The sequence below is a fragment of the Lithobates pipiens genome, unplaced genomic scaffold (genome assembly GCF_037356315.1).
Source record: "Lithobates pipiens isolate NorthernLeopardFrog02 unplaced genomic scaffold, aLitPip1_a1.2 Scaffold_28, whole genome shotgun sequence".
Taxonomy (NCBI): Eukaryota; Metazoa; Chordata; class Amphibia; order Anura; family Ranidae; genus Lithobates; species Lithobates pipiens.
Genome location: NW_027507789.1, coordinates 88,036,159 through 88,057,023, shown reverse-complemented (window position 1 = coordinate 88,057,023; position 20,865 = coordinate 88,036,159). Strand labels below are relative to the sequence as shown.

The 20,865-nt window shown below is 47.6% G+C and overlaps 1 protein-coding gene across 2 annotated transcripts in view; it reads right to left on the bottom strand.

Moving 5' to 3' along the window:
- The window catches only part of HSD17B1 (hydroxysteroid 17-beta dehydrogenase 1), a 485,223-nt gene that overhangs the window by 385,569 nt on the left and 78,789 nt on the right, over positions 1–20,865 (bottom strand). The window contains exon 1 of one of the 2 annotated variants that reach the window (XM_077459467.1): positions 13,604–13,766. The exons of the other annotated variant lie outside the window; for it this stretch is intronic. The gene's annotated coding sequence lies outside the window, so the exon portion shown is untranslated. Of the gene's footprint in view, positions 1–13,603; positions 13,767–20,865 lie in introns of those variants that run through there. 2 annotated transcript variants of the gene reach the window in all.

Sequence of the window (20,865 nt, the reverse complement as noted above, 5' to 3'; positions counted from 1 at the left end):
AGGTCGAATTTGCGGCCACGGGGTAATTATTAGGGGGTAGCACGTAGTCCCACCACCTGGACAATAGCATAATACATGTATGAGGTGAATTTGGGATCGATAACTACAAGCATTTTTTTTTTATTTGGGAAATTGTTCTGACAATTCAGGACTATGGAGCTAATGAAGGCAATGGAGGAGAGGGAAGGTCAGGGACCAGGGTAGGCAAACAAGAGGGTGCAGGAGATACAGAGCACTGACAGCAGCACCGTAATACAGAGCACTGACATCAGCACCGTGACATACAGCGCTGACAGCAGCTCCGTGACATACAGCGCTGACAGCAGCTCCGTGACATACAGCGCTGACAGCAGCTCCGTGACATACAGCGCTGACAGCAGCTCCGTGACATACAGCGCTGACAGCAGCTCCGTGACATACAGCGCTGACAGCAGCACCGTGACATACAGCGCTGACAGCAGCTCCGTGACATACAGCGCTGACAGCAGCTCCGTGACATACAGCGCTGACAGCAGCTCCGTGACATACAGCGCTGACAGCAGCTCCGTGACATACAGCGCTGACAGCAGCTCCGTGACATACAGCGCTGACAGCAGCACCGTGACATACAGCGCTGACAGCAGCTCCGTGACATACAGCGCTGACAGCAGCTCCGTGACATACAGCGCTGACAGCAGCTCCGTGACATACAGCGCTGACAGCAGCTCCGTGACATACAGCGCTGACAGCAGCTCCGTGACATACAGCGCTGACAGCAGCTCCGTGACATACAGCGCTGACAGCAGCTCCGTGACATACAGCGCTGACAGCAGCTCCGTGACATACAGCGCTGACAGCAGCTCCGTGACATACAGCGCTGACAGCAGCTCCGTGACATACAGCGCTGACAGCAGCTCCGTGACATACAGCGCTGACAGCAGCTCCGTGACATACAGCGCTGACAGCAGCTCCGTGACATACAGCGCTGACAGCAGCACCGTAAGCAGCCCCAGGAGGAAGTCAGCACAGCACAGGGATGGTGTGATCCCCTCATAATAAGAACCCCCAGGAGGAAGTCAGCACAGCACAGGGATGGTGGGAGCCCCTCATAATAAGAACCCCCAGGAGGAAGTCAGCACAGCACAGGGATGGTGGGAACCCCTCATAATAAGCAGCCCCAGTAGAAATATGACACCGCTCAACCTCTTCAAAGAGGAGGGTAGGGGCATATAGTACGGTGTGCTTTTTTGGGTCAGGGAAGTGAGCCAAATGAATTAAGAAGGTCTGTGTGCTTGATTCCAAAAATTGTTTATAGACATATACATGGTCTACTGATCACATGTGTTGAATTCCTCCGAGATCCATGCCTCATTCATTTTTAGAAATGTGAGGTAGTTAACACTGTGGTGAGCTAGGCGAGTACGCTTATCGGTCACAATCCCCCCTGCTGCGCTGAACGTCCTTTCGGACAGGACACTGGATGAGGGGCAAGCCAACAGTTCGATTGCAAATTGGGCAAGCTCTGGCCAGAGGTCAAGCCTGCCCACCCAGTAGTCTAGGGGTTCATCACTCCTCAGAGCGTCCACATCGGCCGTTAACCCAATGTAGTCGGACACCTGACGGTCTAGGCGTTCCCTGATGCTGGATCCGGATGACACCTGTCGATGGGTCGGCTGAAAGAATGACCTCATATCCGAAGTCACCAACACATCTTCAAACCGGCCTCTTCTTGCAGGCGCTGTTGGATTGGTACCCGCAAATCCTTCTCTGGGAGTGGGAATTGCTCCTCTGCCAGCGCACGCAAAAGCAGAATGCAGCATTTCTCGAAGCAAGGCCTGGAAGTGCTGCATTCTGACAGCCCTCTGCGACGGCGGTAACATTTCCGCCATTTTGTGTTTGTACCGGGGGTCTAAGTACGTTGCCACCCAGTACTGGTCCTTGACCCTCATGCTTTTTATACGGGGGTCCCTATTAAAACACTGGAGCATGAAGGCCCCCATTTGCACTAAAGTGGAAGCGGTGTGGTGGCCTGGCTCCTGCTCATCATCCAGGATAATGTCGTCCTCTTCATTCTCCTCTCCCCATCCTCGCACAACAGGGATCCCAGAAAGGTTTAAAGCATGCTCTTCTTGCTCCTGCTCATCCGCCCCGGCACCATCCTCCTCTGACTCCTCATCAGACTCCTGTTGTTGACTTGTCTCAGATAGAGTAGCCCCCCCTGGGAATTCATCCAGCATTGCGACTTCCTCATCTTCCCGCTCCTGCTCCTCCACAGCCTGATCAATGACACGACGCAATGCACGCTCCAGAAAGAAGGCATAAGGTACCATGTCACTGATGGCGCCATGGCTGCGACTGACCAGTTTGGTGATCTCCTCAAATGGCCGCAGAAGTCTGCATGTGTCGCGCATGAGCAGCCACTGGCGCGGTGAAAAAAAACCCAGCTCCCCAGAACCGTTTCTTTCGCAGAGTTCATACAGGTAGACGTTAACTGCACGTTTCTGCTGGAGCAGCCTATCAAGCATATAGAAGGTTGAGTTCCATCGCGTCGGGCAATCGCAAATAAGACGTCTGACCGGCAGATGGTGTCGCCGCTGAATGTCAGCAAGGCGAGCCATGGCCGTGTAAGATCTTCTGAAATGGGCCGAGATTTTCCTTGCCTGCCGCAAGATGTCCTGGACCCCAGGGTATTTGACAAGGAATCGCTGCACGACCAAGTTTAAGACGTGTGCCATGCACGGCACGTGCGTGATTTTGCCCTGTTTCAATGCGCTAAGCAGATTGGCACCGTTGTCACACACCACTTTACCAACTGTCAAATTGAGCGGTGTTAGCCACTCATCTGCCTGTGAACGCAAAGCTGAAAGGAGTGCCGGGCCAGTGTGGCTCTTTGCTTCCAGGCACAACAGACGCAGCACGGCATGGCAACGTCTCACCTGGCATGTGGAATAGGTTCTGGGGAGCTTGGGCGGTGCAGTGGAAGAGACGCTAGCAGCGGAAAAGGAGGAGGCAGCTGAGGAGGAGAGGGAGGAGGATGGAGTAGGAGGAGGAGAAGAAGAGTCAGGCCTGCATGCAATCCGTGGCGGTAAAACCAAATCTACACGGGTGCCACGGGTTACATGCTTGACGGCCGTCAGAAGGTTCACCCAGTGGGCAGTAAAACTGATATACCTTCCCTGCCCGTGTTTGCTAGACCACGTGTCTGTGGTCAGATGTATCTTGGCACCGACACTGTGTGCCAGAGATACATTCACTTGCCGCTGAACATGGCCATATAGCTCTGGGATGCCCTTCTCTGAGAAATACTTCCTTCCTGGGACCTTCCATTGTGGTGTTCCAATGGCCACAAATTTGCGAAAGGCCTCCGAGTCCACCAGTTTATATGGCAGTAGTTGGCGGGCTATGAGTTCTGACAAGCCAGCCGCCAACCGTTGGGCAAGAGGGTTATCCGGCGTCATCATTTTTTTACGCTCAAACATTAGGCCCACGGAAGCCTGCCTTTTTGCAGAAAAATGTGAGCTTGGCGTGATGGAAGGTGGAGTGGAGGACAATTGTGAGGAGAGAGGAGAAGGAGAAGTAGAAGACGAGGCTGGACGGTGAGAGCCTGCAGTGTGGCTTTGTGTGTTCCGTTGCTCCCACTGGGCTCGGTGATGGCTGCTCATGTGCCTTCTTAAGGCGGTCGTCCCTAGGTGAGTATTGGGCTTACCGCGACTAACGCGTTGACTGCAAAGATTGCAGATGGCAACGCTATTGTCAGCAGCGGACACGTTAAAAAAAGCCCACACTGCGGAGCCATGTGCCGGTGTCCTGGGAGCGCCAGATGTGACCGTACATGGTCGATGACTCGCTCCTGATACATTTGCAGTCTGCTTTGTCCCTGCTGTGCAATGTAAGTCATTGCTGCTTCTCCTCCCTATCTGCTGGTCCATATCTCCCTCTGAACTCCCCTCCTCTTCCTCTCTTGTGGGCACCCACGTGACATCACTAGACACGTCATCATCAACGTCACCTTCCCCACCGCTATAAGTAGAGTAGGCAGCAACACCGGGGACCAACCTCCTCCTTGGGCTGATCTGGGTACTGGCGTCAGACTGCTGAGTAGCGCTTGTTGCTACCTCCTCTTCCTGATCCAATACCAAGAGTGGCTGCGCATCAGAAATGTCCTCTTGATATGGATCGGAAAATAATTCCAGTGACTCAAGCGGAAGGTATGTGGTGGTGGTGGTGGTGGTCGTGTTGTTGGTGGTAGTGTCTTTGGGGGTGCACATAGCAGAGAGTGAAGAAGAGGGTGCAGATCGAGAGGATGAGGAGGGTGCAGAAGAGTAAGGCTGAGCGAGCCACTCAACCAAGTCTGGTGCATCCTTTAAAGTAATTGAACGCACCTTCTGCAACTTCCCACTTTGGCTCAAGCCTGTTGCTCCTGCCCTACCCCTACCACCCCTGCGGAAGGGCCTGCCTCTTCCTCTGCATGTCATTTTTTAAATGACCCTGTGACAAAACTCTTAGTCCCTATACCGCTGAAGGACTGCTGCAGTATAGGTGAGCGGTCAGCAGTGGTGCACGTCAACCCTATCTATTGTGGACCTATAGCGGTCCTTACAGAACAGCAGACTGTACCGCACTCAAGCCTATGTACCGTAGCACCCTATACCAAGTTACCAGTCCTTATAAGAACTTTTGTGGACCAAGCAGGTTGTGTATTAGTGTTTAGCAGACTGTACGTCAGTCCCTATACCGCTGAAGGACTGCTGCAGTATAGGGCAGCGGTCAGCAGTGGTGCACGTCAACCCTATCTATTGTGGACCGATAGCGGTCCTTACAGAACAGCAGACTGTATCGCACTCAAGCCTATGTACCGTAGCACCCTATACCAAGTTACCAGTCCTTATAAGAACTTTTGTGGACCAAGCAGGTTGTGTATTAGTGTTTAGCAGACTGTGCGTCAGTCCCTATACCGCTGAAGGACTGCTGCAGTATAGGGCAGCGGTCAGCAGTAGTGCACGTCAACCCTATGTATTGTGGACCGATAGCGGTCCTTACAGAACAGCAGACTGTACCGCACTCAAGCCTATGTACCGTAGCACCCTATACCAAGTTACCAGTCCTTATAAGAACTTTTGTGGACCAAGCAGGTTGTGTGTTAGTGTTTAGCAGACTGTGCGTCAGTCCCTATACCGCTGAAGGACTGCTGCAGTATAGGGCAGCGGTCAGCAGTAGTGCACGTCAACCCTATGTATTGTGGACCGATAGCGGTCCTTACAGAACAGCAGACTGTACCGCACTCAAGCCTATGTACCGTAGCACCCTATACCAAGTTACCAGTCCTTATAAAAACTTTTGTGGACCAAGCAGGTTGTGTGTTAGTGTTTAGCAGACTGTGCGTCAGTCCCTATACCGCTGAAGGACTGCTGCAGTATAGGGCAGCGGTCAGCAGTAGTGCACGTCAACCCTATGTATTGTGGACCGATAGCGGTCCTTACAGAACAGCAGACTGTAACGCACTCAGGCCTATGTACCGTAGCACCCTATACCAAGTTACCAGTCCTTATAAGAACTTTTGTGGACCAAGCAGGTTGTGTATTAGTGTTTAGCAGACTGTGCGTCAGTCCCTATACCGCTGAAGGACTGCTGCAGTATAGGGCAGCGGTCAGCAGTAGTGCACGTCAACCCTATCTATTGTGGACCGATAGCGGTCCTTACAGAACAGCAGACTGTATCGCACTCAAGCCTATGTACCGTAGCACCCTATACCAAGTTACCAGTCCTTATAAGAACTTTTGTGGACCAAGCAGGTTGTGTATTAGTGTTTAGCAGACTGTGCGTCAGTCCCTATACCGCTGAAGGACTGCTGCAGTATAGGGCAGCGGTCAGCAGTAGTGCACGTCAACCCTATGTATTGTGGACCGATAGCGGTCCTTACAGAACAGCAGACTGTACCGCACTCAAGCCTATGTACCGTAGCACCCTATACCAAGTTACCAGTCCTTATAAGAACTTTTGTGGACCAAGCAGGTTGTGTGTTAGTGTTTAGCAGACTGTGCGTCAGTCCCTATACCGCTGAAGGACTGCTGCAGTATAGGGCAGCGGTCAGCAGTAGTGCACGTCAACCCTATGTATTGTGGACCGATAGCGGTCCTTACAGAACAGCAGACTGTACCGCACTCAAGCCTATGTACCGTAGCACCCTATACCAAGTTACCAGTCCTTATAAAAACTTTTGTGGACCAAGCAGGTTGTGTGTTAGTGTTTAGCAGACTGTGCGTCAGTCCCTATACCGCTGAAGGACTGCTGCAGTATAGGGCAGCGGTCAGCAGTAGTGCACGTCAACCCTATGTATTGTGGACCGATAGCGGTCCTTACAGAACAGCAGACTGTAACGCACTCAGGCCTATGTACCGTAGCACCCTATACCAAGTTACCAGTCCTTATAAGAACTTTTGTGGACCAAGCAGGTTGTGTATTAGTGTTTAGCAGACTGTGCGTCAGTCCCTATACCGCTGAAGGACTGCTGCAGTATAGGGCAGCGGTCAGCAGTAGTGCACGTCAACCCTATGTATTGTGGACCGATAGCGGTCCTTACAGAACAGCAGACTGTAACGCACTCAGGCCTATGTACCGTAGCACCCTATACCAAGTTACCAGTCCTTATAAAAACTTTTGTGGACCAAGCAGGTTGTGTGTTAGTGTTTAGCAGACTGTGCGTCAGTCCCTATACCGCTGAAGGACTGCTGCAGTATAGGGCAGCGGTCAGCAGTAGTGCACGTCAACCCTATGTATTGTGGACCGATAGCGGTCCTTACAGAACAGCAGACTGTAACGCACTCAGGCCTATGTACCGTAGCACCCTATACCAAGTTACCAGTCCTTATAAGAACTTTTGTGGACCAAGCAGGTTGTGTATTAGTGTTTAGCAGACTGTGCGTCAGTCCCTATACCGCTGAAGGACTGCTGCAGTATAGGGCAGCGGTCAGCAGTAGTGCACGTCAACCCTATGTATTGTGGACCGATAGCGGTCCTTACAGAACAGCAGACTGTAACGCACTCAGGCCTATGTACCGTAGCACCCTATACCAAGTTACCAGTCCTTATAAGAACTTTTGTGGACCAAGCAGGTTGTGTATTAGTGTTTAGCAGACTGTGCGTCAGTCCCTATACCGCTGAAGGACTGCTGCAGTATAGGGCAGCGGTCAGCAGTAGTGCACGTCAACCCTATGTATTGTGGACCGATAGCGGTCCTTACAGAACAGCAGACTGTAACGCACTCAGGCCTATGTACCGTAGCACCCTATACCAAGTTACCAGTCCTTATAAGAACTTTTGTGGACCAAGCAGGTTGTGTGTTAGTGTTTAGCAGACTGTGCGTCAGTCCCTATACCGCTGAAGGACTGCTGCAGTATAGGGCAGCGGTCAGCAGTAGTGCACGTCAACCCTATGTATTGTGGACCGATAGCGGTCCTTACAGAACAGCAGACTGTAACGCACTCAGGCCTATGTACCGTAGCACCCTATACCAAGTTACCAGTCCTTATAAGAACTTTTGTGGACCAAGCAGGTTGTGTGTTAGTGTTTAGCAGACTGTGCGTCAGTCCCTATACCGCTGAAGGACTGCTGCAGTATAGGGCAGCGGTCAGCAGTAGTGCACGTCAACCCTATGTATTGTGGACCGATAGCGGTCCTTACAGAACAGCAGACTGTAACGCACTCAGGCCTATGTACCGTAGCACCCTATACCAAGTTACCAGTCCTTATAAGAACTTTTGTGGACCAAGCAGGTTGTGTATTAGTGTTTAGCAGACTGTGCGTCAGTCCCTATACCGCTGAAGGACTGCTGCAGTATAGGGCAGCGGTCAGCAGTAGTGCACGTCAACCCTATGTATTGTGGACCGATAGCGGTCCTTACAGAACAGCAGACTGTAACGCACTCAGGCCTATGTACCGTAGCACCCTATACCAAGTTACCAGTCCTTATAAGAACTTTTGTGGACCAAGCAGGTTGTGTATTAGTGTTTAGCAGACTGTGCGTCAGTCCCTATACCGCTGAAGGACTGCTGCAGTATAGGGCAGCGGTCAGCAGTAGTGCACGGCAACCCTATGTATTGTGGACCGATAGCGGTCCTTACAGAACAGCAGACTGTACCGCACCCAAGCCTATGTACCGTAGCACCCTAGACAGACCAAGTTACCAGTCCTGATAAAGAGCTTTGTGGAACAAGTGAGTTGTGAATGATTAGCAGACTGCAGCAGAAGGGCAGCAGTCAAGTATAATATTCTTTCTATATTTGGAAGAAAGAATATTATACGTGTACAAGCCTATTACCGTACCACTGATACCAGTCCTGAAAAGAACCTTTGTGGAACTAATAGTAACAGCAAGTCTTTAAAATTATCCTCACTGCCTGACACACTGCTTCCTGCCTGTCCCTATACAAATTGGCAAAAAAGAGTAGGCTGGAACGATTAGCTGGAATAGCTCTTTTGTGGACCTGATAGTAACAGCTAATGATGATGATGATGATGATGATGAAGAAAGACTAATCTGGCTGAGCTGTCCCTAAAATAGCAGCATACAGCGCTCTGTCCCTTTATCTAAACTGACAAAAGAAACTCAGGCTGCTGACCTAACACCTATACCAGTCCTGAAAAGAACTTTTGTGTACCAAATAGCTAGCGTTTTCTCTGTCCCTACTCCACACAGGATCCTTTCCCTACAGTGACAGAAGAAAGAATGTAAAATGGCCACCGGATCGGGTGTATTTATAGGTTAGGGGGAATGTCCAAGTGTCCATGAGCTGTCATGTCTCAATTGGTTGTCCTGTAACACATGATAAACGTGTCACGAAAGGTTAAAGTTCTTGTATACATTAAACACGTAAGTCCGCCGGGGCGAACGACGGAAAAAGGCGTTCGAACCCGCGGACGGCGAAAGTCGGAAATTCGCCGCGAAACGACCGCCGGGCGAACCGTTCGGCCATCACTATTCCTGAGCCCGATTACCGGAGATAACGGGGAAGGGTCATTGGAACTCACTCTTACCAGTTTCGAGCTGGCTATGACCGACAGCATGTTCCCTATCAATGGATGACTTTTTAAACTTGCCGGGAGACTTGAGGTTTGCCGCACCAGAGTAGGCAAGGGGAACGGAGACATGACCTGCTTCACCTCCACCCACTCCTTTTCCGAGGAATGTTTGACCCAATCCAGAGCTCTAGTGAAATTAACCGCCTGATGATATTTGATAGGGTCCAGGAAGCCAATGCCACCCTGATCCTTTGGCAAAGTCAGGGTTCTGTAAGCAATTCTTTTTATTCTATATCCCCATAGGAACTATAAAAATTCCCCCTTCACCACCCATAGAAAATGGGGAGGCACCACCACCGGGAGCGTTTGTAGGAGGTACAGGAGTCTCGGCAGGACGACCATCTTAAGGATGCCATTCCTGCCGAACCATGAGTAGGTATGTTTATGCCATCGCTGCAGGTCAAGGTGTAGTGAGGCTAGCTAGGGGGTATAATTTTCCTGAAAGATTGATGCGAGGGAAGGGGTCAGGTATATCCCCAGGTATTTGATTTTGTTTCTGGCCCAGGCAAAGGGAAAGTTCTGTCGAACGTTGTTCAGGGTTTCACTAGGGAGGTTAATATTCAGTGCTTCCGATTTGTGTACATTAATTTTGTAGTTGGAAAGGGCGGAGTATGACCTAAGAGTCTTCAATAAATTAGGGATAGATGTGACCGGGTTGGTCACAAAAAAGAGAAGATCATTGGCATATGCCGCTACTTTATGGTGACTATTGCCTGTCCCGATGCCCTGAATATTCTGATCCTGCCTAATATGCGCCAGTAATGGCTGCAGTGTCAAGATAAAAATCAGGGGCGAGTGCGGGCACCCCTGCCGAGTCCCGTTACTAAGGTTAAAGGGTTTGGATATTGCCTCATTAGCCCTGACCGCTGCTGAGGGATGTGAATATATATATATATATAGCCTCCTCCCATTTGCACATATGTGGCCCCAGTCCCTGGTATTCCAGAGTGCGACACATGAAATGCCAGTTGACCCGCTCAAAGGCCTTCTCCGCGTCCACTGAAATCAGCAACAGAGGAGTCTTCCTCGACCAGCCCAAGTGGATAAGGTTTAGGGCTCTAACCGTATCGTAACTCGCCTCTCTGGCTGTGGAATACTATTATTTTACTGGTAGAGCTGGGGCTGAACTTTAAACGTTTTTGGCATGTATACTTCAATTATGCCTTTTTCTGTTTTGCCCCCTTTTTCTGAATTTGCAATTAGGTTTGGTAATCTTTGCTTACTATTTTTCACTTCAGGTTTCTTGGCTGACCTGTTTTCGGTCTCCCAGGCTTCCTAATTTGTACTCCTTCGCATTGTTTACACTGACAAGATTTTGGACTGCCAATTACTGCTCCCCCATACTCTGGGTCTTCCCCTTTTTTGATAAGGTAGCTATATATGGCTCTTCTTTCGGTGTTTTATGTATATATTTTTAACACAACATGGGGGTTACCCTATGCCAGTGATGGGGAACCTTGGCACCCCAGATGTTTTGGAACTACATTTCCCATGATGCTCATGCACCCTGCAGTGTAGTTGAGCATCATGGGAAATGTAGTTCCAAAACATCTGGGGTGCCAAGGTTCGCCATCACTGCCCTATGCCCTATGCACATTGGGCTATTTAAGTGAAATCTGCCACACTCTGCATGCTTATCATTGAGCCTTAGCATTTTTGCAAATCTGGATATAGGAGAATACACACAGTCTATACAGCCTGTACGGTCAGTTTTCTAAGTACCTTGTCAAGGCGTGTTGGTCTATGTAATGTGTAAGCTGCACTTTTATTGTACATTTGTTAATATGCAATGCATTTTTGTCTGTTTATTATTTGCAGACTTTGTTTTGTATGTTCTGCGACAAATAGCATACACCCCTGATGAATAGAAAGTCATTTTTGTAAATCTCTAAACGAGTTGGGTACTTCTGCTGTGCTCACCTTCAGCTGAACAGATTCTGTGTGATTATTTTCTGTACATTGCTTTTGTATTGGTGTGTCTACCAGCTCCCAGATGATTCATTATATGATGTTTTTGTACATTATGTGCGTGCTGTATATATTAAATATTTTTGATTAAAAGATTGATACTTTTTTAGATTTTTTCTATATTTCATTAGCTATCCATTCTATGTTAAAGTCCCCCTCAGAGAGGGAATATGTTGTTCAATTGTCTATTCTTAAGCCCCATACACACTATCAGATTATCTGCTGAGTTTTTCCTTCAGATTTACCAAAACCATATAATATGAGGACAAACCTTAGGAGTTTCAATGTGTATGCAATCAGGCAGGCCCCTCTACTACATGGTTTTGGTAAATCTGAAGAAAAAACTCAGCAGATAATCTGATAGTGTGTATGGGGCTTTAGGGATGTAGGGCAGATTAGCATCGCTCTGTGACAACCAGCACATTTTTTCAATCTTCATTCATAGTGCAAAGAGCTTTCAGAGAAAGGCTGGCTAAATGGCCAAAGATATCAGCAAATGACCCTGTAGCATTAAGAAAGTTTGCAGATTTCCTTCAAGACTGTGTGGAAGCCATTCCCCATGTTAAAGGCTTAGCTATTATAAATGATTGTGAAGAAAACCACAAGCTTCTCAAGAAACTGCCTGAATGAGTCATGCGTAGATGGAGTCGCAATCGTTGTGGACGAATTAGACAAGTCTCAAGAATACCCAACCTTTTGCTTGTTTCACAGAGTTCCTGCAGAAGGAAGCCAAGATAGCTGCAACCCCGTTACCTCCCCCTTCCTCTTCAGTACCAAGACCACAGATGAGAGAATTCCCAAAAGAGCCAAGGCGCTCAAGACAAGAACTCAAATGAAACCCTTCACCTCCAGTGTTCCAGAGATCTCAGCTTAAAGCGGGATTCCGCTCTTTTTTTTTTCTTTCTTACCTGTGTTACAGGTGGGCGACTGCTACCTTCGCTTAGCATCCACGTCCGGCGTTTTTTTGACCCCCGGCGCGACGATTCTTTTCCTCGGGATGACTTTTAAAAAAGTGCTCTGGCGTTTTCCATTTTAAGTGTGGGCGTCTGAAGCCCACAGGCATTTACTTCCTGTGTATCGATGACGCTCGGCTCCCAGCATGCTCCGCTCCATCTCGCACATGCTCAGTGTGCAATAGTGGTAATGGCAGATACAGCTGCCTGCCCACTTTAAAAATGGCAAATTCAGACACGCCCTTGTCACGTGACCGGCGTCCTAACGAAATCTCGCGAGATTTCGCACTTTCATTGTCCCCCATGGATTCTTGGGAAATAGCTTAGAAATTTCCCAGGGACCATTGCGAGGACGATAACCACGCCTACTCCCACGGGAGGACAACCCGGAAGTCAGCAGAAACATCTGAAATAAAAGGTAAGTAAAGAATTTTTTTTTTCAGGGTTCATTTAGGTAGGTATTCAATCTGGTGATTTTAATAAGATGAAGTTTTATTTTTAGGTACCAAACCGCTTTAAGACCAAAACCACCCTGCCTAGTCTGCAAAGACAAAACGCACAGTGTCGCTAAATGCATGACTTTTGCAGCAAGGACCATCGATTAATTTATGAAAACCACCTCTGCTTTGGTTGCTTAAGAAAGGGCCATACTTCAAAAGACTACAAAGGAAGACATACATGTAGCATATGTAGTTGTTGTCATCCAACCTGTTTGCACATACAGATAAATACTGAGCCTGTCAAAACACCAAATGATGATTCAGTAGCTATGGGAGATAGGGTAAATGACAATGTTCCCAAAGTTATGTCCCATACATTGACAAGGCATACTCTTGCCACCTCCTGCATTGTTCCAGTTATGTTGTCAGCCGCAGCGTAGCCTCAGAGAGAAATCCTCACTTATGGCTTACTTGACACGCAGAGTGATTCAACCTTTATTTTGGCAGACCTGCTATTTAAGCATTAATACCAAGCCATTACAGCTAAAGCTCAGCACCATGACAGCCATTGATATAGTTATACAGTTATATCAAGCCAAATTGCTCACGGTCTCCAAGTGGTTTCAACTCTAAAGCTATAGTCCAAATCCGTCAAGCCTATACAAGAGACTTCATTCCAGTAGATAAGTCTCACATTCCCACCAAGGAGACTGCACTTCACCTCAAGCATTTGGCTAACAAGTTACAGCCACTTCACGACTGTGAAGTTGGACTGCTGATTGGTTACGATTGCCCATCAGCACTGGCTCCCTTGTAGGTCATTACAGACTCCAAAGATGAACCCTTTGCTCAAAAAAACTATGCTCGGCTGGAGCATCATAGGATCAGCAAATCCACATCTTGATAGACAGGGTAGCCAGAATTTCATACACAGAGTCGCTCTAAAAGAAATGCCAATGCCCCCGGTCAATGAAGTGTTAAAGGCTTTAGAAATGGACTTCTCTGACATAAATAAATATACATTTAAACTGTTTCAGATTCAACATCTATTGCATACTTTCAAAGATAACAGCATATCTATAGATAAAAAATTATGGGAACTTTACCATACAGATCCTAACCAAAGGAAAGGCATCTCACTTCTTTATTCTTTACAACATCCCAATATTCTAATAAAACACTTACCGGCAATACAGAAGTGGGAGCTAGAGTTAAATAGATCCTATTCAGAACAAGCAACTCATTCCAGCTTAAAAGCCTCACACTGTGTATTGCACTGGGAAAATGTTTATAAAATCCTTCATAGATGGTACATGACACCAGTCCGCTTAGCAAAAATTTCCAAAGGTCACTCTCCAGACTGCTTTTGCAACTGTGGGCAATCGGGGAACTTACTCCATATACTATGGTATTGTAAATCAATAACTAGCTTCTGGAAGTCAATCTTCCACTTGATCTCAATGATCACACGAAACATTACGCAACCCTCACCAGGTCTAGCATTATTAGGACTTTCCATAGGAAATTTCCCCACTAACTGTAAAACAGTAATTCTTCATATTCTAATTTCAGCAAGAATGTCCATAATGTGCCAATGGAGAAGAGATATAGCTCCGACCATTACAGAAGTTGTTTCTAGAGTAAACCTACAATGCTCATATGAATATTCCTTTGCTAATACTCATGGAAATAGGGAAACCTTTAATAAACATTGGGAAATATGGATCAAAACTTATAAACTGACGAATCTCCTTTGAGGTAGTAAAATACGTTAGTAGGTAAACAAACAGCAAGCAAACTACAGATTAGTGACAAAAGATGATGGTGCATAATTGCAGCTAATAGATACTACGGATGTAGTACTGTGATTTTCATTTTTTCATGTACTTGTTGATGGTTATCCTTCGGTTGAATTATTTAGGTTGTTCTTTGTTGGAACTGGTTTGTTTTCTGGAAGGTCAATGCACAACATCCACAATAAAAGACTGTTTTCTGATGCAATTTATGTAACAGAAGAACAATTTCTTTAATTCTTGAATATGTCATGTTCTGTATATGATACAACTTATAATTTTTTGACCTTTTAAATGTTCAAAATTAATAAAAATTTAAAACTCAAAAAAAAAAAGAAAGAAATGGACTTCTCTGAAAGAAATTATGAAGATAAGTATGTGTCTCAAGATGACCTTCATTTTGTGCAACTTCTCTCTGAAGCCATAATGAAAAGGAAAGATGGATACTATGAGATGCTGTTACCCTTCAAAGACAACAGTCAACCAACACTACCAAACAATAAGAAGCTAGCCATCACTCGACTTCAACATCTAGAGAAAAGGCTAAAGGCAAATAAACAGTACTACGAATACTACACTGCATTCATGGAAGAAACGATCAGAAAAGGTGATACAGAACCAGCCCTTTCATTATCAGAGGAAGAAACAGTGTGCTACATCCCACATCACAGGGTTTATCACCCCAAGAAGCCAGACAAGTTAAGAGTCGTCTTTGATTGTTCAGCAAAGTTTAAAGGCATCTCCCTAAATGACACCTTAATGACAGGTCCCGACCTGATAAATTCTCTAGTGGGAGTCCTCTGTTGCTCCAGGAAGGAAGCAGTTGCTGTGATATGTGACATTGAAAGGATGTTCCACCAGTTCTACATCCCCCCAGAAATGCGCAATTACTTAAGGTTAGGGATGAGCTTCGGGCTCCAGTCAAACCCATGTTTGACTTGAACATCGTCTAGTCGTCTGTTCGCCGAATTCCGAACGTTATGGACCATTCGCGCCAAATACGAATGACAGCCCATAATTCACTGCGGCATTGCACTATGACCCGCATGCTTTGGCCAATCATAGCGCAGAAAAAAACGGAGAGCCATGATTGACTCATGGCATACTAAACCCCCTGAGACATAAGAGTGGCTTTGGCCAATTATGTCTCAGGGGGTTTAGCACACGCCCCACACTATATAAGGCTGCCTGCGTGGCAGTCTTTTGTAGTGTGTTGCAGCGATGGTTAAAGACATAGAGAGAGAGAGAATCATTTAATTTGAGTTAGCTAGAGTAGGCAGTTAGCTTCAGTTACAGTGTGTAGAGGATATATATGCATCTCAGGTGTGTTGTGTATAAATATTTATAGACTGTATTCAGTTTAGCTAGATCTGTACCTGTTATTCTCTTCATAAAATACTGACAGGCATGGAGCTGCAGTATTTTCACTTAGTGTACTGTGTCCTTTGCACAGTGTGCACCTAAAGCTTTACCTGAATACAATTGCCGGCGTTCTCATACAAATAAAGGCAGGGAGCTGCAGTAGTTTGTTTTAGTGTCTTTTGCACAGTGTGCACGTAAAGCTTACCGGAATACAATTGCCTGTGTTCTCATACTAATAATACTATGGCAGGCAGTTGATTCTACTAGCTGCAGTATAATCAGTGTGTGTGTGTGTGTGTGTGTGTGTGTGTGTGTGTGTGTGTATATATATATATATATATATATATATATATGTATGTATATATATATATATATATATATATATATATCCCAGGTTTGTGCAGCTACATCTCCCTGCAGGGCATTAGTATGTCTGGAAGGCCAACAAGGAGAGGCAGACAGTCACAAGCCAATAAAAGAGGGCAAGCAGGCTCTGTGTCTAGAGGCAACAGTGCTGGTCATGGACACTTTACATCCTCATCAGCATGTGGCCATGGGACATGCTTGTCCTTTTTTTCGCAGCTGGCCGTGTTGAGCTGCAACATGCCAAAGACTTGGTAGAGTGGATGACCAAGCCGTCCTCATCCTCTCTCACCCAGGCTCAGGGTACTTTGTCTGGCAAAGCAGCTGCCAACGTGGCCTCTTCCCTTGGCTCAATGGCATCAGTCACTCTTTCCCTAGCCCCCAGATCTGTTTTACCACAGTGTTGGGTACATGCTCCAGGAGGATGCCAAGCATTTTGAAGGCTCTGATGATGGTACCCAGCTAGAGGAAGGCAGTAACATGAGCCCAGAGAGAGGGGGTGCCCAAGAAGGACAGCAATCTGGCAGTCATGTTCCCCCAGCTGCAACATACTGCCAGGTTTGCTCCAGTGATGAGGAGGGAGGGATGATGGGGTCACTGACTCCACGTGGGTGCCCGATAGGAGAGAGGAGGAGGAGGAGGAAGCACATCTCCAATGAGGCAGGATGCCCTCCAGGGGCCAGCTTAAGGGTAGCACACCGACTGTATCACACCGCAGAGCTCCACATGTGCAGGGCACTGCTGTCTCTGCGCATTATTACAAAAGTTCTTTGGCGTGGACCTTTTTTTGAGACGAGTGCATCAGATTGCACCGCTGCTATTTGCAACATATATGTCACAAGCGTATCTCGCGTGGCCAAAACATCAGCCGCTTGGGCACCACATGCTTGACCAGACATATAGGGCGACCTGCCATGCAGTTCTTTGACAAGCGTACCTAAAAGACTCACACCAAAGAACAAAGCAGACCCCTCCTTGCTCCTCATCATCTGGGATCTCCAACCCCACTATACCTTCAGTCCTCTCTGAAACCTGCACTGAGAGGAATAAAGGTGTAGAATTAGGTCTGTCACAGCCAAGTACTTGCGGGCAAACTGCTATCGGTACACCAACATCAGATTGTACCAGGCACATTTCCCTGCCCCAGCTGCTGCACTGCCAAAATAAGTTCACTCCCAGCCATCCATATGCCCAGCTGTTGAATGGTAGCCTGGCTAAATTGCTAGCACTTCAACTGCTGCCTTTTCAGTTGGTAGACTCTGCCCCCTTCCGTGAGTTTGTGGAATGTGCGGTTCCTCAGTGGTAGGTTCGTGAACGTCACTTTTTCTCACAGAAGGCAATTTTGGCTCTCTACTGGCATGTGGAAGGCAATCTCTTGGCCTTGATGGACAGGGCGGTCAGTGGTAAGGTGCATTATACCGCTGACTCATGGTCCAGCAGGCATGGACAGGGATGTTACCTATCTTTCACGGCGCATTGGGTGACTCTGCTGGCAGCTGAGAAGGATGCAGGACAAGGTGCAGTAGTGTTGTAGGTTGTTCCGCCAACACGCCTCCAAAATTCTACTAGTGGTGATTCTGCTACACCTCTCTCCTCCACCCCCATCATTTTCTTTTTCCTCCATGACCTCTTCCTGTGCTTTGTCCTTGGAACCAGCGGTGCTTCGTAGGCGTTCAAGGGGCTATGCAAGTACGCAGGCGGTTCTTGAGCTGCTGTCCTTGGGGGACAGGAGCCACACTGGGGCAGAGATTCTGTCAGCTCTGCAGGGGCAGGCTGAAAGGTGGTTGACGCCACGCCAGCTTAAGCCAGGAATGGTGGTTTTCAATAATGGCACCAACCTCCTCTCCGCCCTCCAACAGGGACAACCCCATGTGCCCTGTTTGGCTCACATCCTTAACTTAGTGGTGCAGTGGTTCTTGGGTAGGTACCCAGGCTTACAGTATGTCATTAGGCAGGCTAGGAAAGTCTGTGTGCATTTCCACCGGTCATATAATGCCAGTGCTCGGCTGGCTGACCTTCAAAAATAATTTAACCTGCCCAAAATCTTCCTAATCTGTGACATACCCACCAGGTGGAACTCAACATTGGCCATGTTGCAGCGGCTGCACATGCAGCAGAGGGCCATCAATGAGTGCCTGTGTGATTATGGCACCAGGACAGGGTCAAGGGAGCTCGCTTTTTTTCACCATGCCAGTGGGGCATGATCAGGGATGCATGCACTGTCCTGTCACCATTTGAGGAGGCCATGAGGATGGTGAGCAGTGACAATGCATGCATCAGTGACACTGTAACCCTTGTCCACCTGTTGGAGCATACACTGTGTGGAATAATGGACAGGGCCCTTGCGGCAGAACAGAGGCCGGATGAGGAGGACTTCCTTGCCTCTCAAGGCCCCCTTTATCCAGACAGTGTTCCCGCTGTCCCACCCATCACACAGGAAGAGGACGGGGAAGAGGAGGAGGAGGATGATTGTGTCAGCATGGAGATGGAGCCTGGCACTGAGCATCAGCAGCATGTAGTCTTTTAGGGATGATTTACAGTCCCAAGAAACCGGTGGATTTGTACGTGGCTGGGAGGAGGTGGCTGCGGATCATGTTGTCCTTAGTGACCCAGAGGACTCCGGACCGAATGCCTCAGCTAACCTACGCTGCATGGCCTCCCTGATCCTGCCAAAGCCTGCGGAAGGATCCTTGTATTCTTCGGATCAAGGAGAGGGACCATTACTGGCTGGCCACTCTCCTTGATCCACGGTACAAGGGTAAGGTTGAGGACCTTATCTTGCCGTCGGAGAGGGAGCAGAGTATGAGACATCTCTGGGAGGCCTTGCAGAAAGGTCTGTGCAACGCTTTCCCAGAGACTGGAAGGTTACAAACTCCTGGTCCTGGACAACGTGTTGCTGAGGCTTCGGTCAGTCACAGAAGGAGCGGTGGAGAAGGTGGCCGTCTGACCGATGCGTTAATAAAAATTTTTTTAGTCAGCAGGGCCAAGGTATAATCAGTTCCAGCAACCATCACCAGTAGGGATGAGCCGAACACCCCCCGGTTCGGTTCGCACCAGAACTTTCGAACGGACCCCAAATTCGAACGAACTTTAGAACCCCATTGAAGTCTATGGGACTCGAACGTTCGAAATGAAAAGTGCTAATTTTAACGGCTAATATGCAAGATACTGTCCTAAAAAGGGTTTGGGGACCTGGCTCCTGCCCCAGGGGACATGGGTCAATGCCTAAAATGTTTTTAAAAATGGCCGTTTTGGCGGGAGCACTGATTTTAATGACGATTAAAGTGAAAAAAAAGTGAAATATTCCTTTAAATATAGTGCCTGGGGGGTGTCTGTAGTATGCCTGTGAAGTGCCACGTGTTTCCCGTGTTTAGAACAGTCCCTGCACAAAATGACATTAAACGGAAATAACACCATTTAAAACTGCTTGCGGTTTTAATGTTATATCTGGTTCCTGCAATATGGTTGAAAATCATTGAGAAAAATGGCATGGGTAGCCCTCCCTGCCCATTACCAACCTATTTGGGTCTTGTACGCATATTAAGGGGAACCCTGTACCCATATTAAAAAAAGGAAATGCGTGTGGCCCCCAGGACCTATATACTCAGAACAGCAGTATACAGGCGGTGCAAACAAGACAGGGACTGTGTAGGTTTGTTGTGTTAAGTTGAATATGTTTGTAATTTTCAACTGGTACATTTTTAAAGTGTAGCTCCAGTCAAAAAAACTATTTTTAAGCTTTTTGGAAAACATAGGGAAGGGTTATCACCCCTGTATAATTTGTTTTGTCGTCCATCTTTTTTCATCTCACTTGCTGTTGTCTCCTTCCGTTTGCATGTAGGAGATGTTTGTAAATTGGATGTTTGAAAGTAGGGGCCTGCCCTATATGCTCTGCAGAAATGGCGGAACAAGGTGTTGGTTTTGCCACAACATTGTAAGCCCTCAAAGTGACTCTTGGTGGGCGCTGGAGCGCCCTGCTGTGAACGATTATATCAAGAATTGTAATTACATGCCATTGTTGAACAGTGGTAGAAAAATTGACCTTTGGTGGTTGTCGTGCTAATGCCACAACACTATAAGTCCTCACCGTTACTCTGGGTGGGCACAGGAAGGGGCCCTCCTGTGAAATATTATATCAAGAATTGTAATTACATGTCCCTAAATTGGGCCTTAGGCACTGGTGCTGGTGCCACCACACTGCAACCTCTCCCATATACTCTTGTTTGATTGCAGGAATTAGCCCTGCTGCAAAGCATTGCATCAAACATTGTAATTAAACGCCCCTGTTAAACAGGGGCAGAAAAATTGGGCCTTAGGCACTGGTGCCACCACACTGCAACCTCTCCCATATACTCTCCCATATACTCTTGTTTGATTGCAGGAATTAGCCCTGCTGCAAAGCATTGCATTAAAAATTGTACTTAAACACCCCTGTTAAACAGGGGCAGAAAAGTTGGGCTGATGGCATCAACCAGAACCAGAAATGTTCTTCCAACATATCAGCGGAGGAGGAAGAGGATAGACAATCAACATAACAGGACAGTCACTCAGCATCAGCATAGGCAGTCTTGAAGGGATGTGATATTTCAAAAAAAATTATTCTGTTACATCAGCTTCAGGTGCTTGGTAGCTGTGGGTGATCCAAGACTGATTCATCTTGATGAAGGTCAGTCGATCAACTGATTCGGTGGACAGGCGCACCCTGTGATCGGTAACAAAGCCACCAGCAGCACTGAAGGTGCGTTCCGAAAGAACGCTGGATGCAGGACAGGCCAGTAGCTCAATTGCATACTGTGCAAGCTCTGGCCAGTGATCCATCCTCAAGACCCAGTAAGCCAGAGGATTTTCGGTGGGAAAGGTGTCCAAGTCTGACCTTGCCCCTAGGTATTCCTGCACCATGTAAATCAGACGCTGGCGATGGGTGCTGGA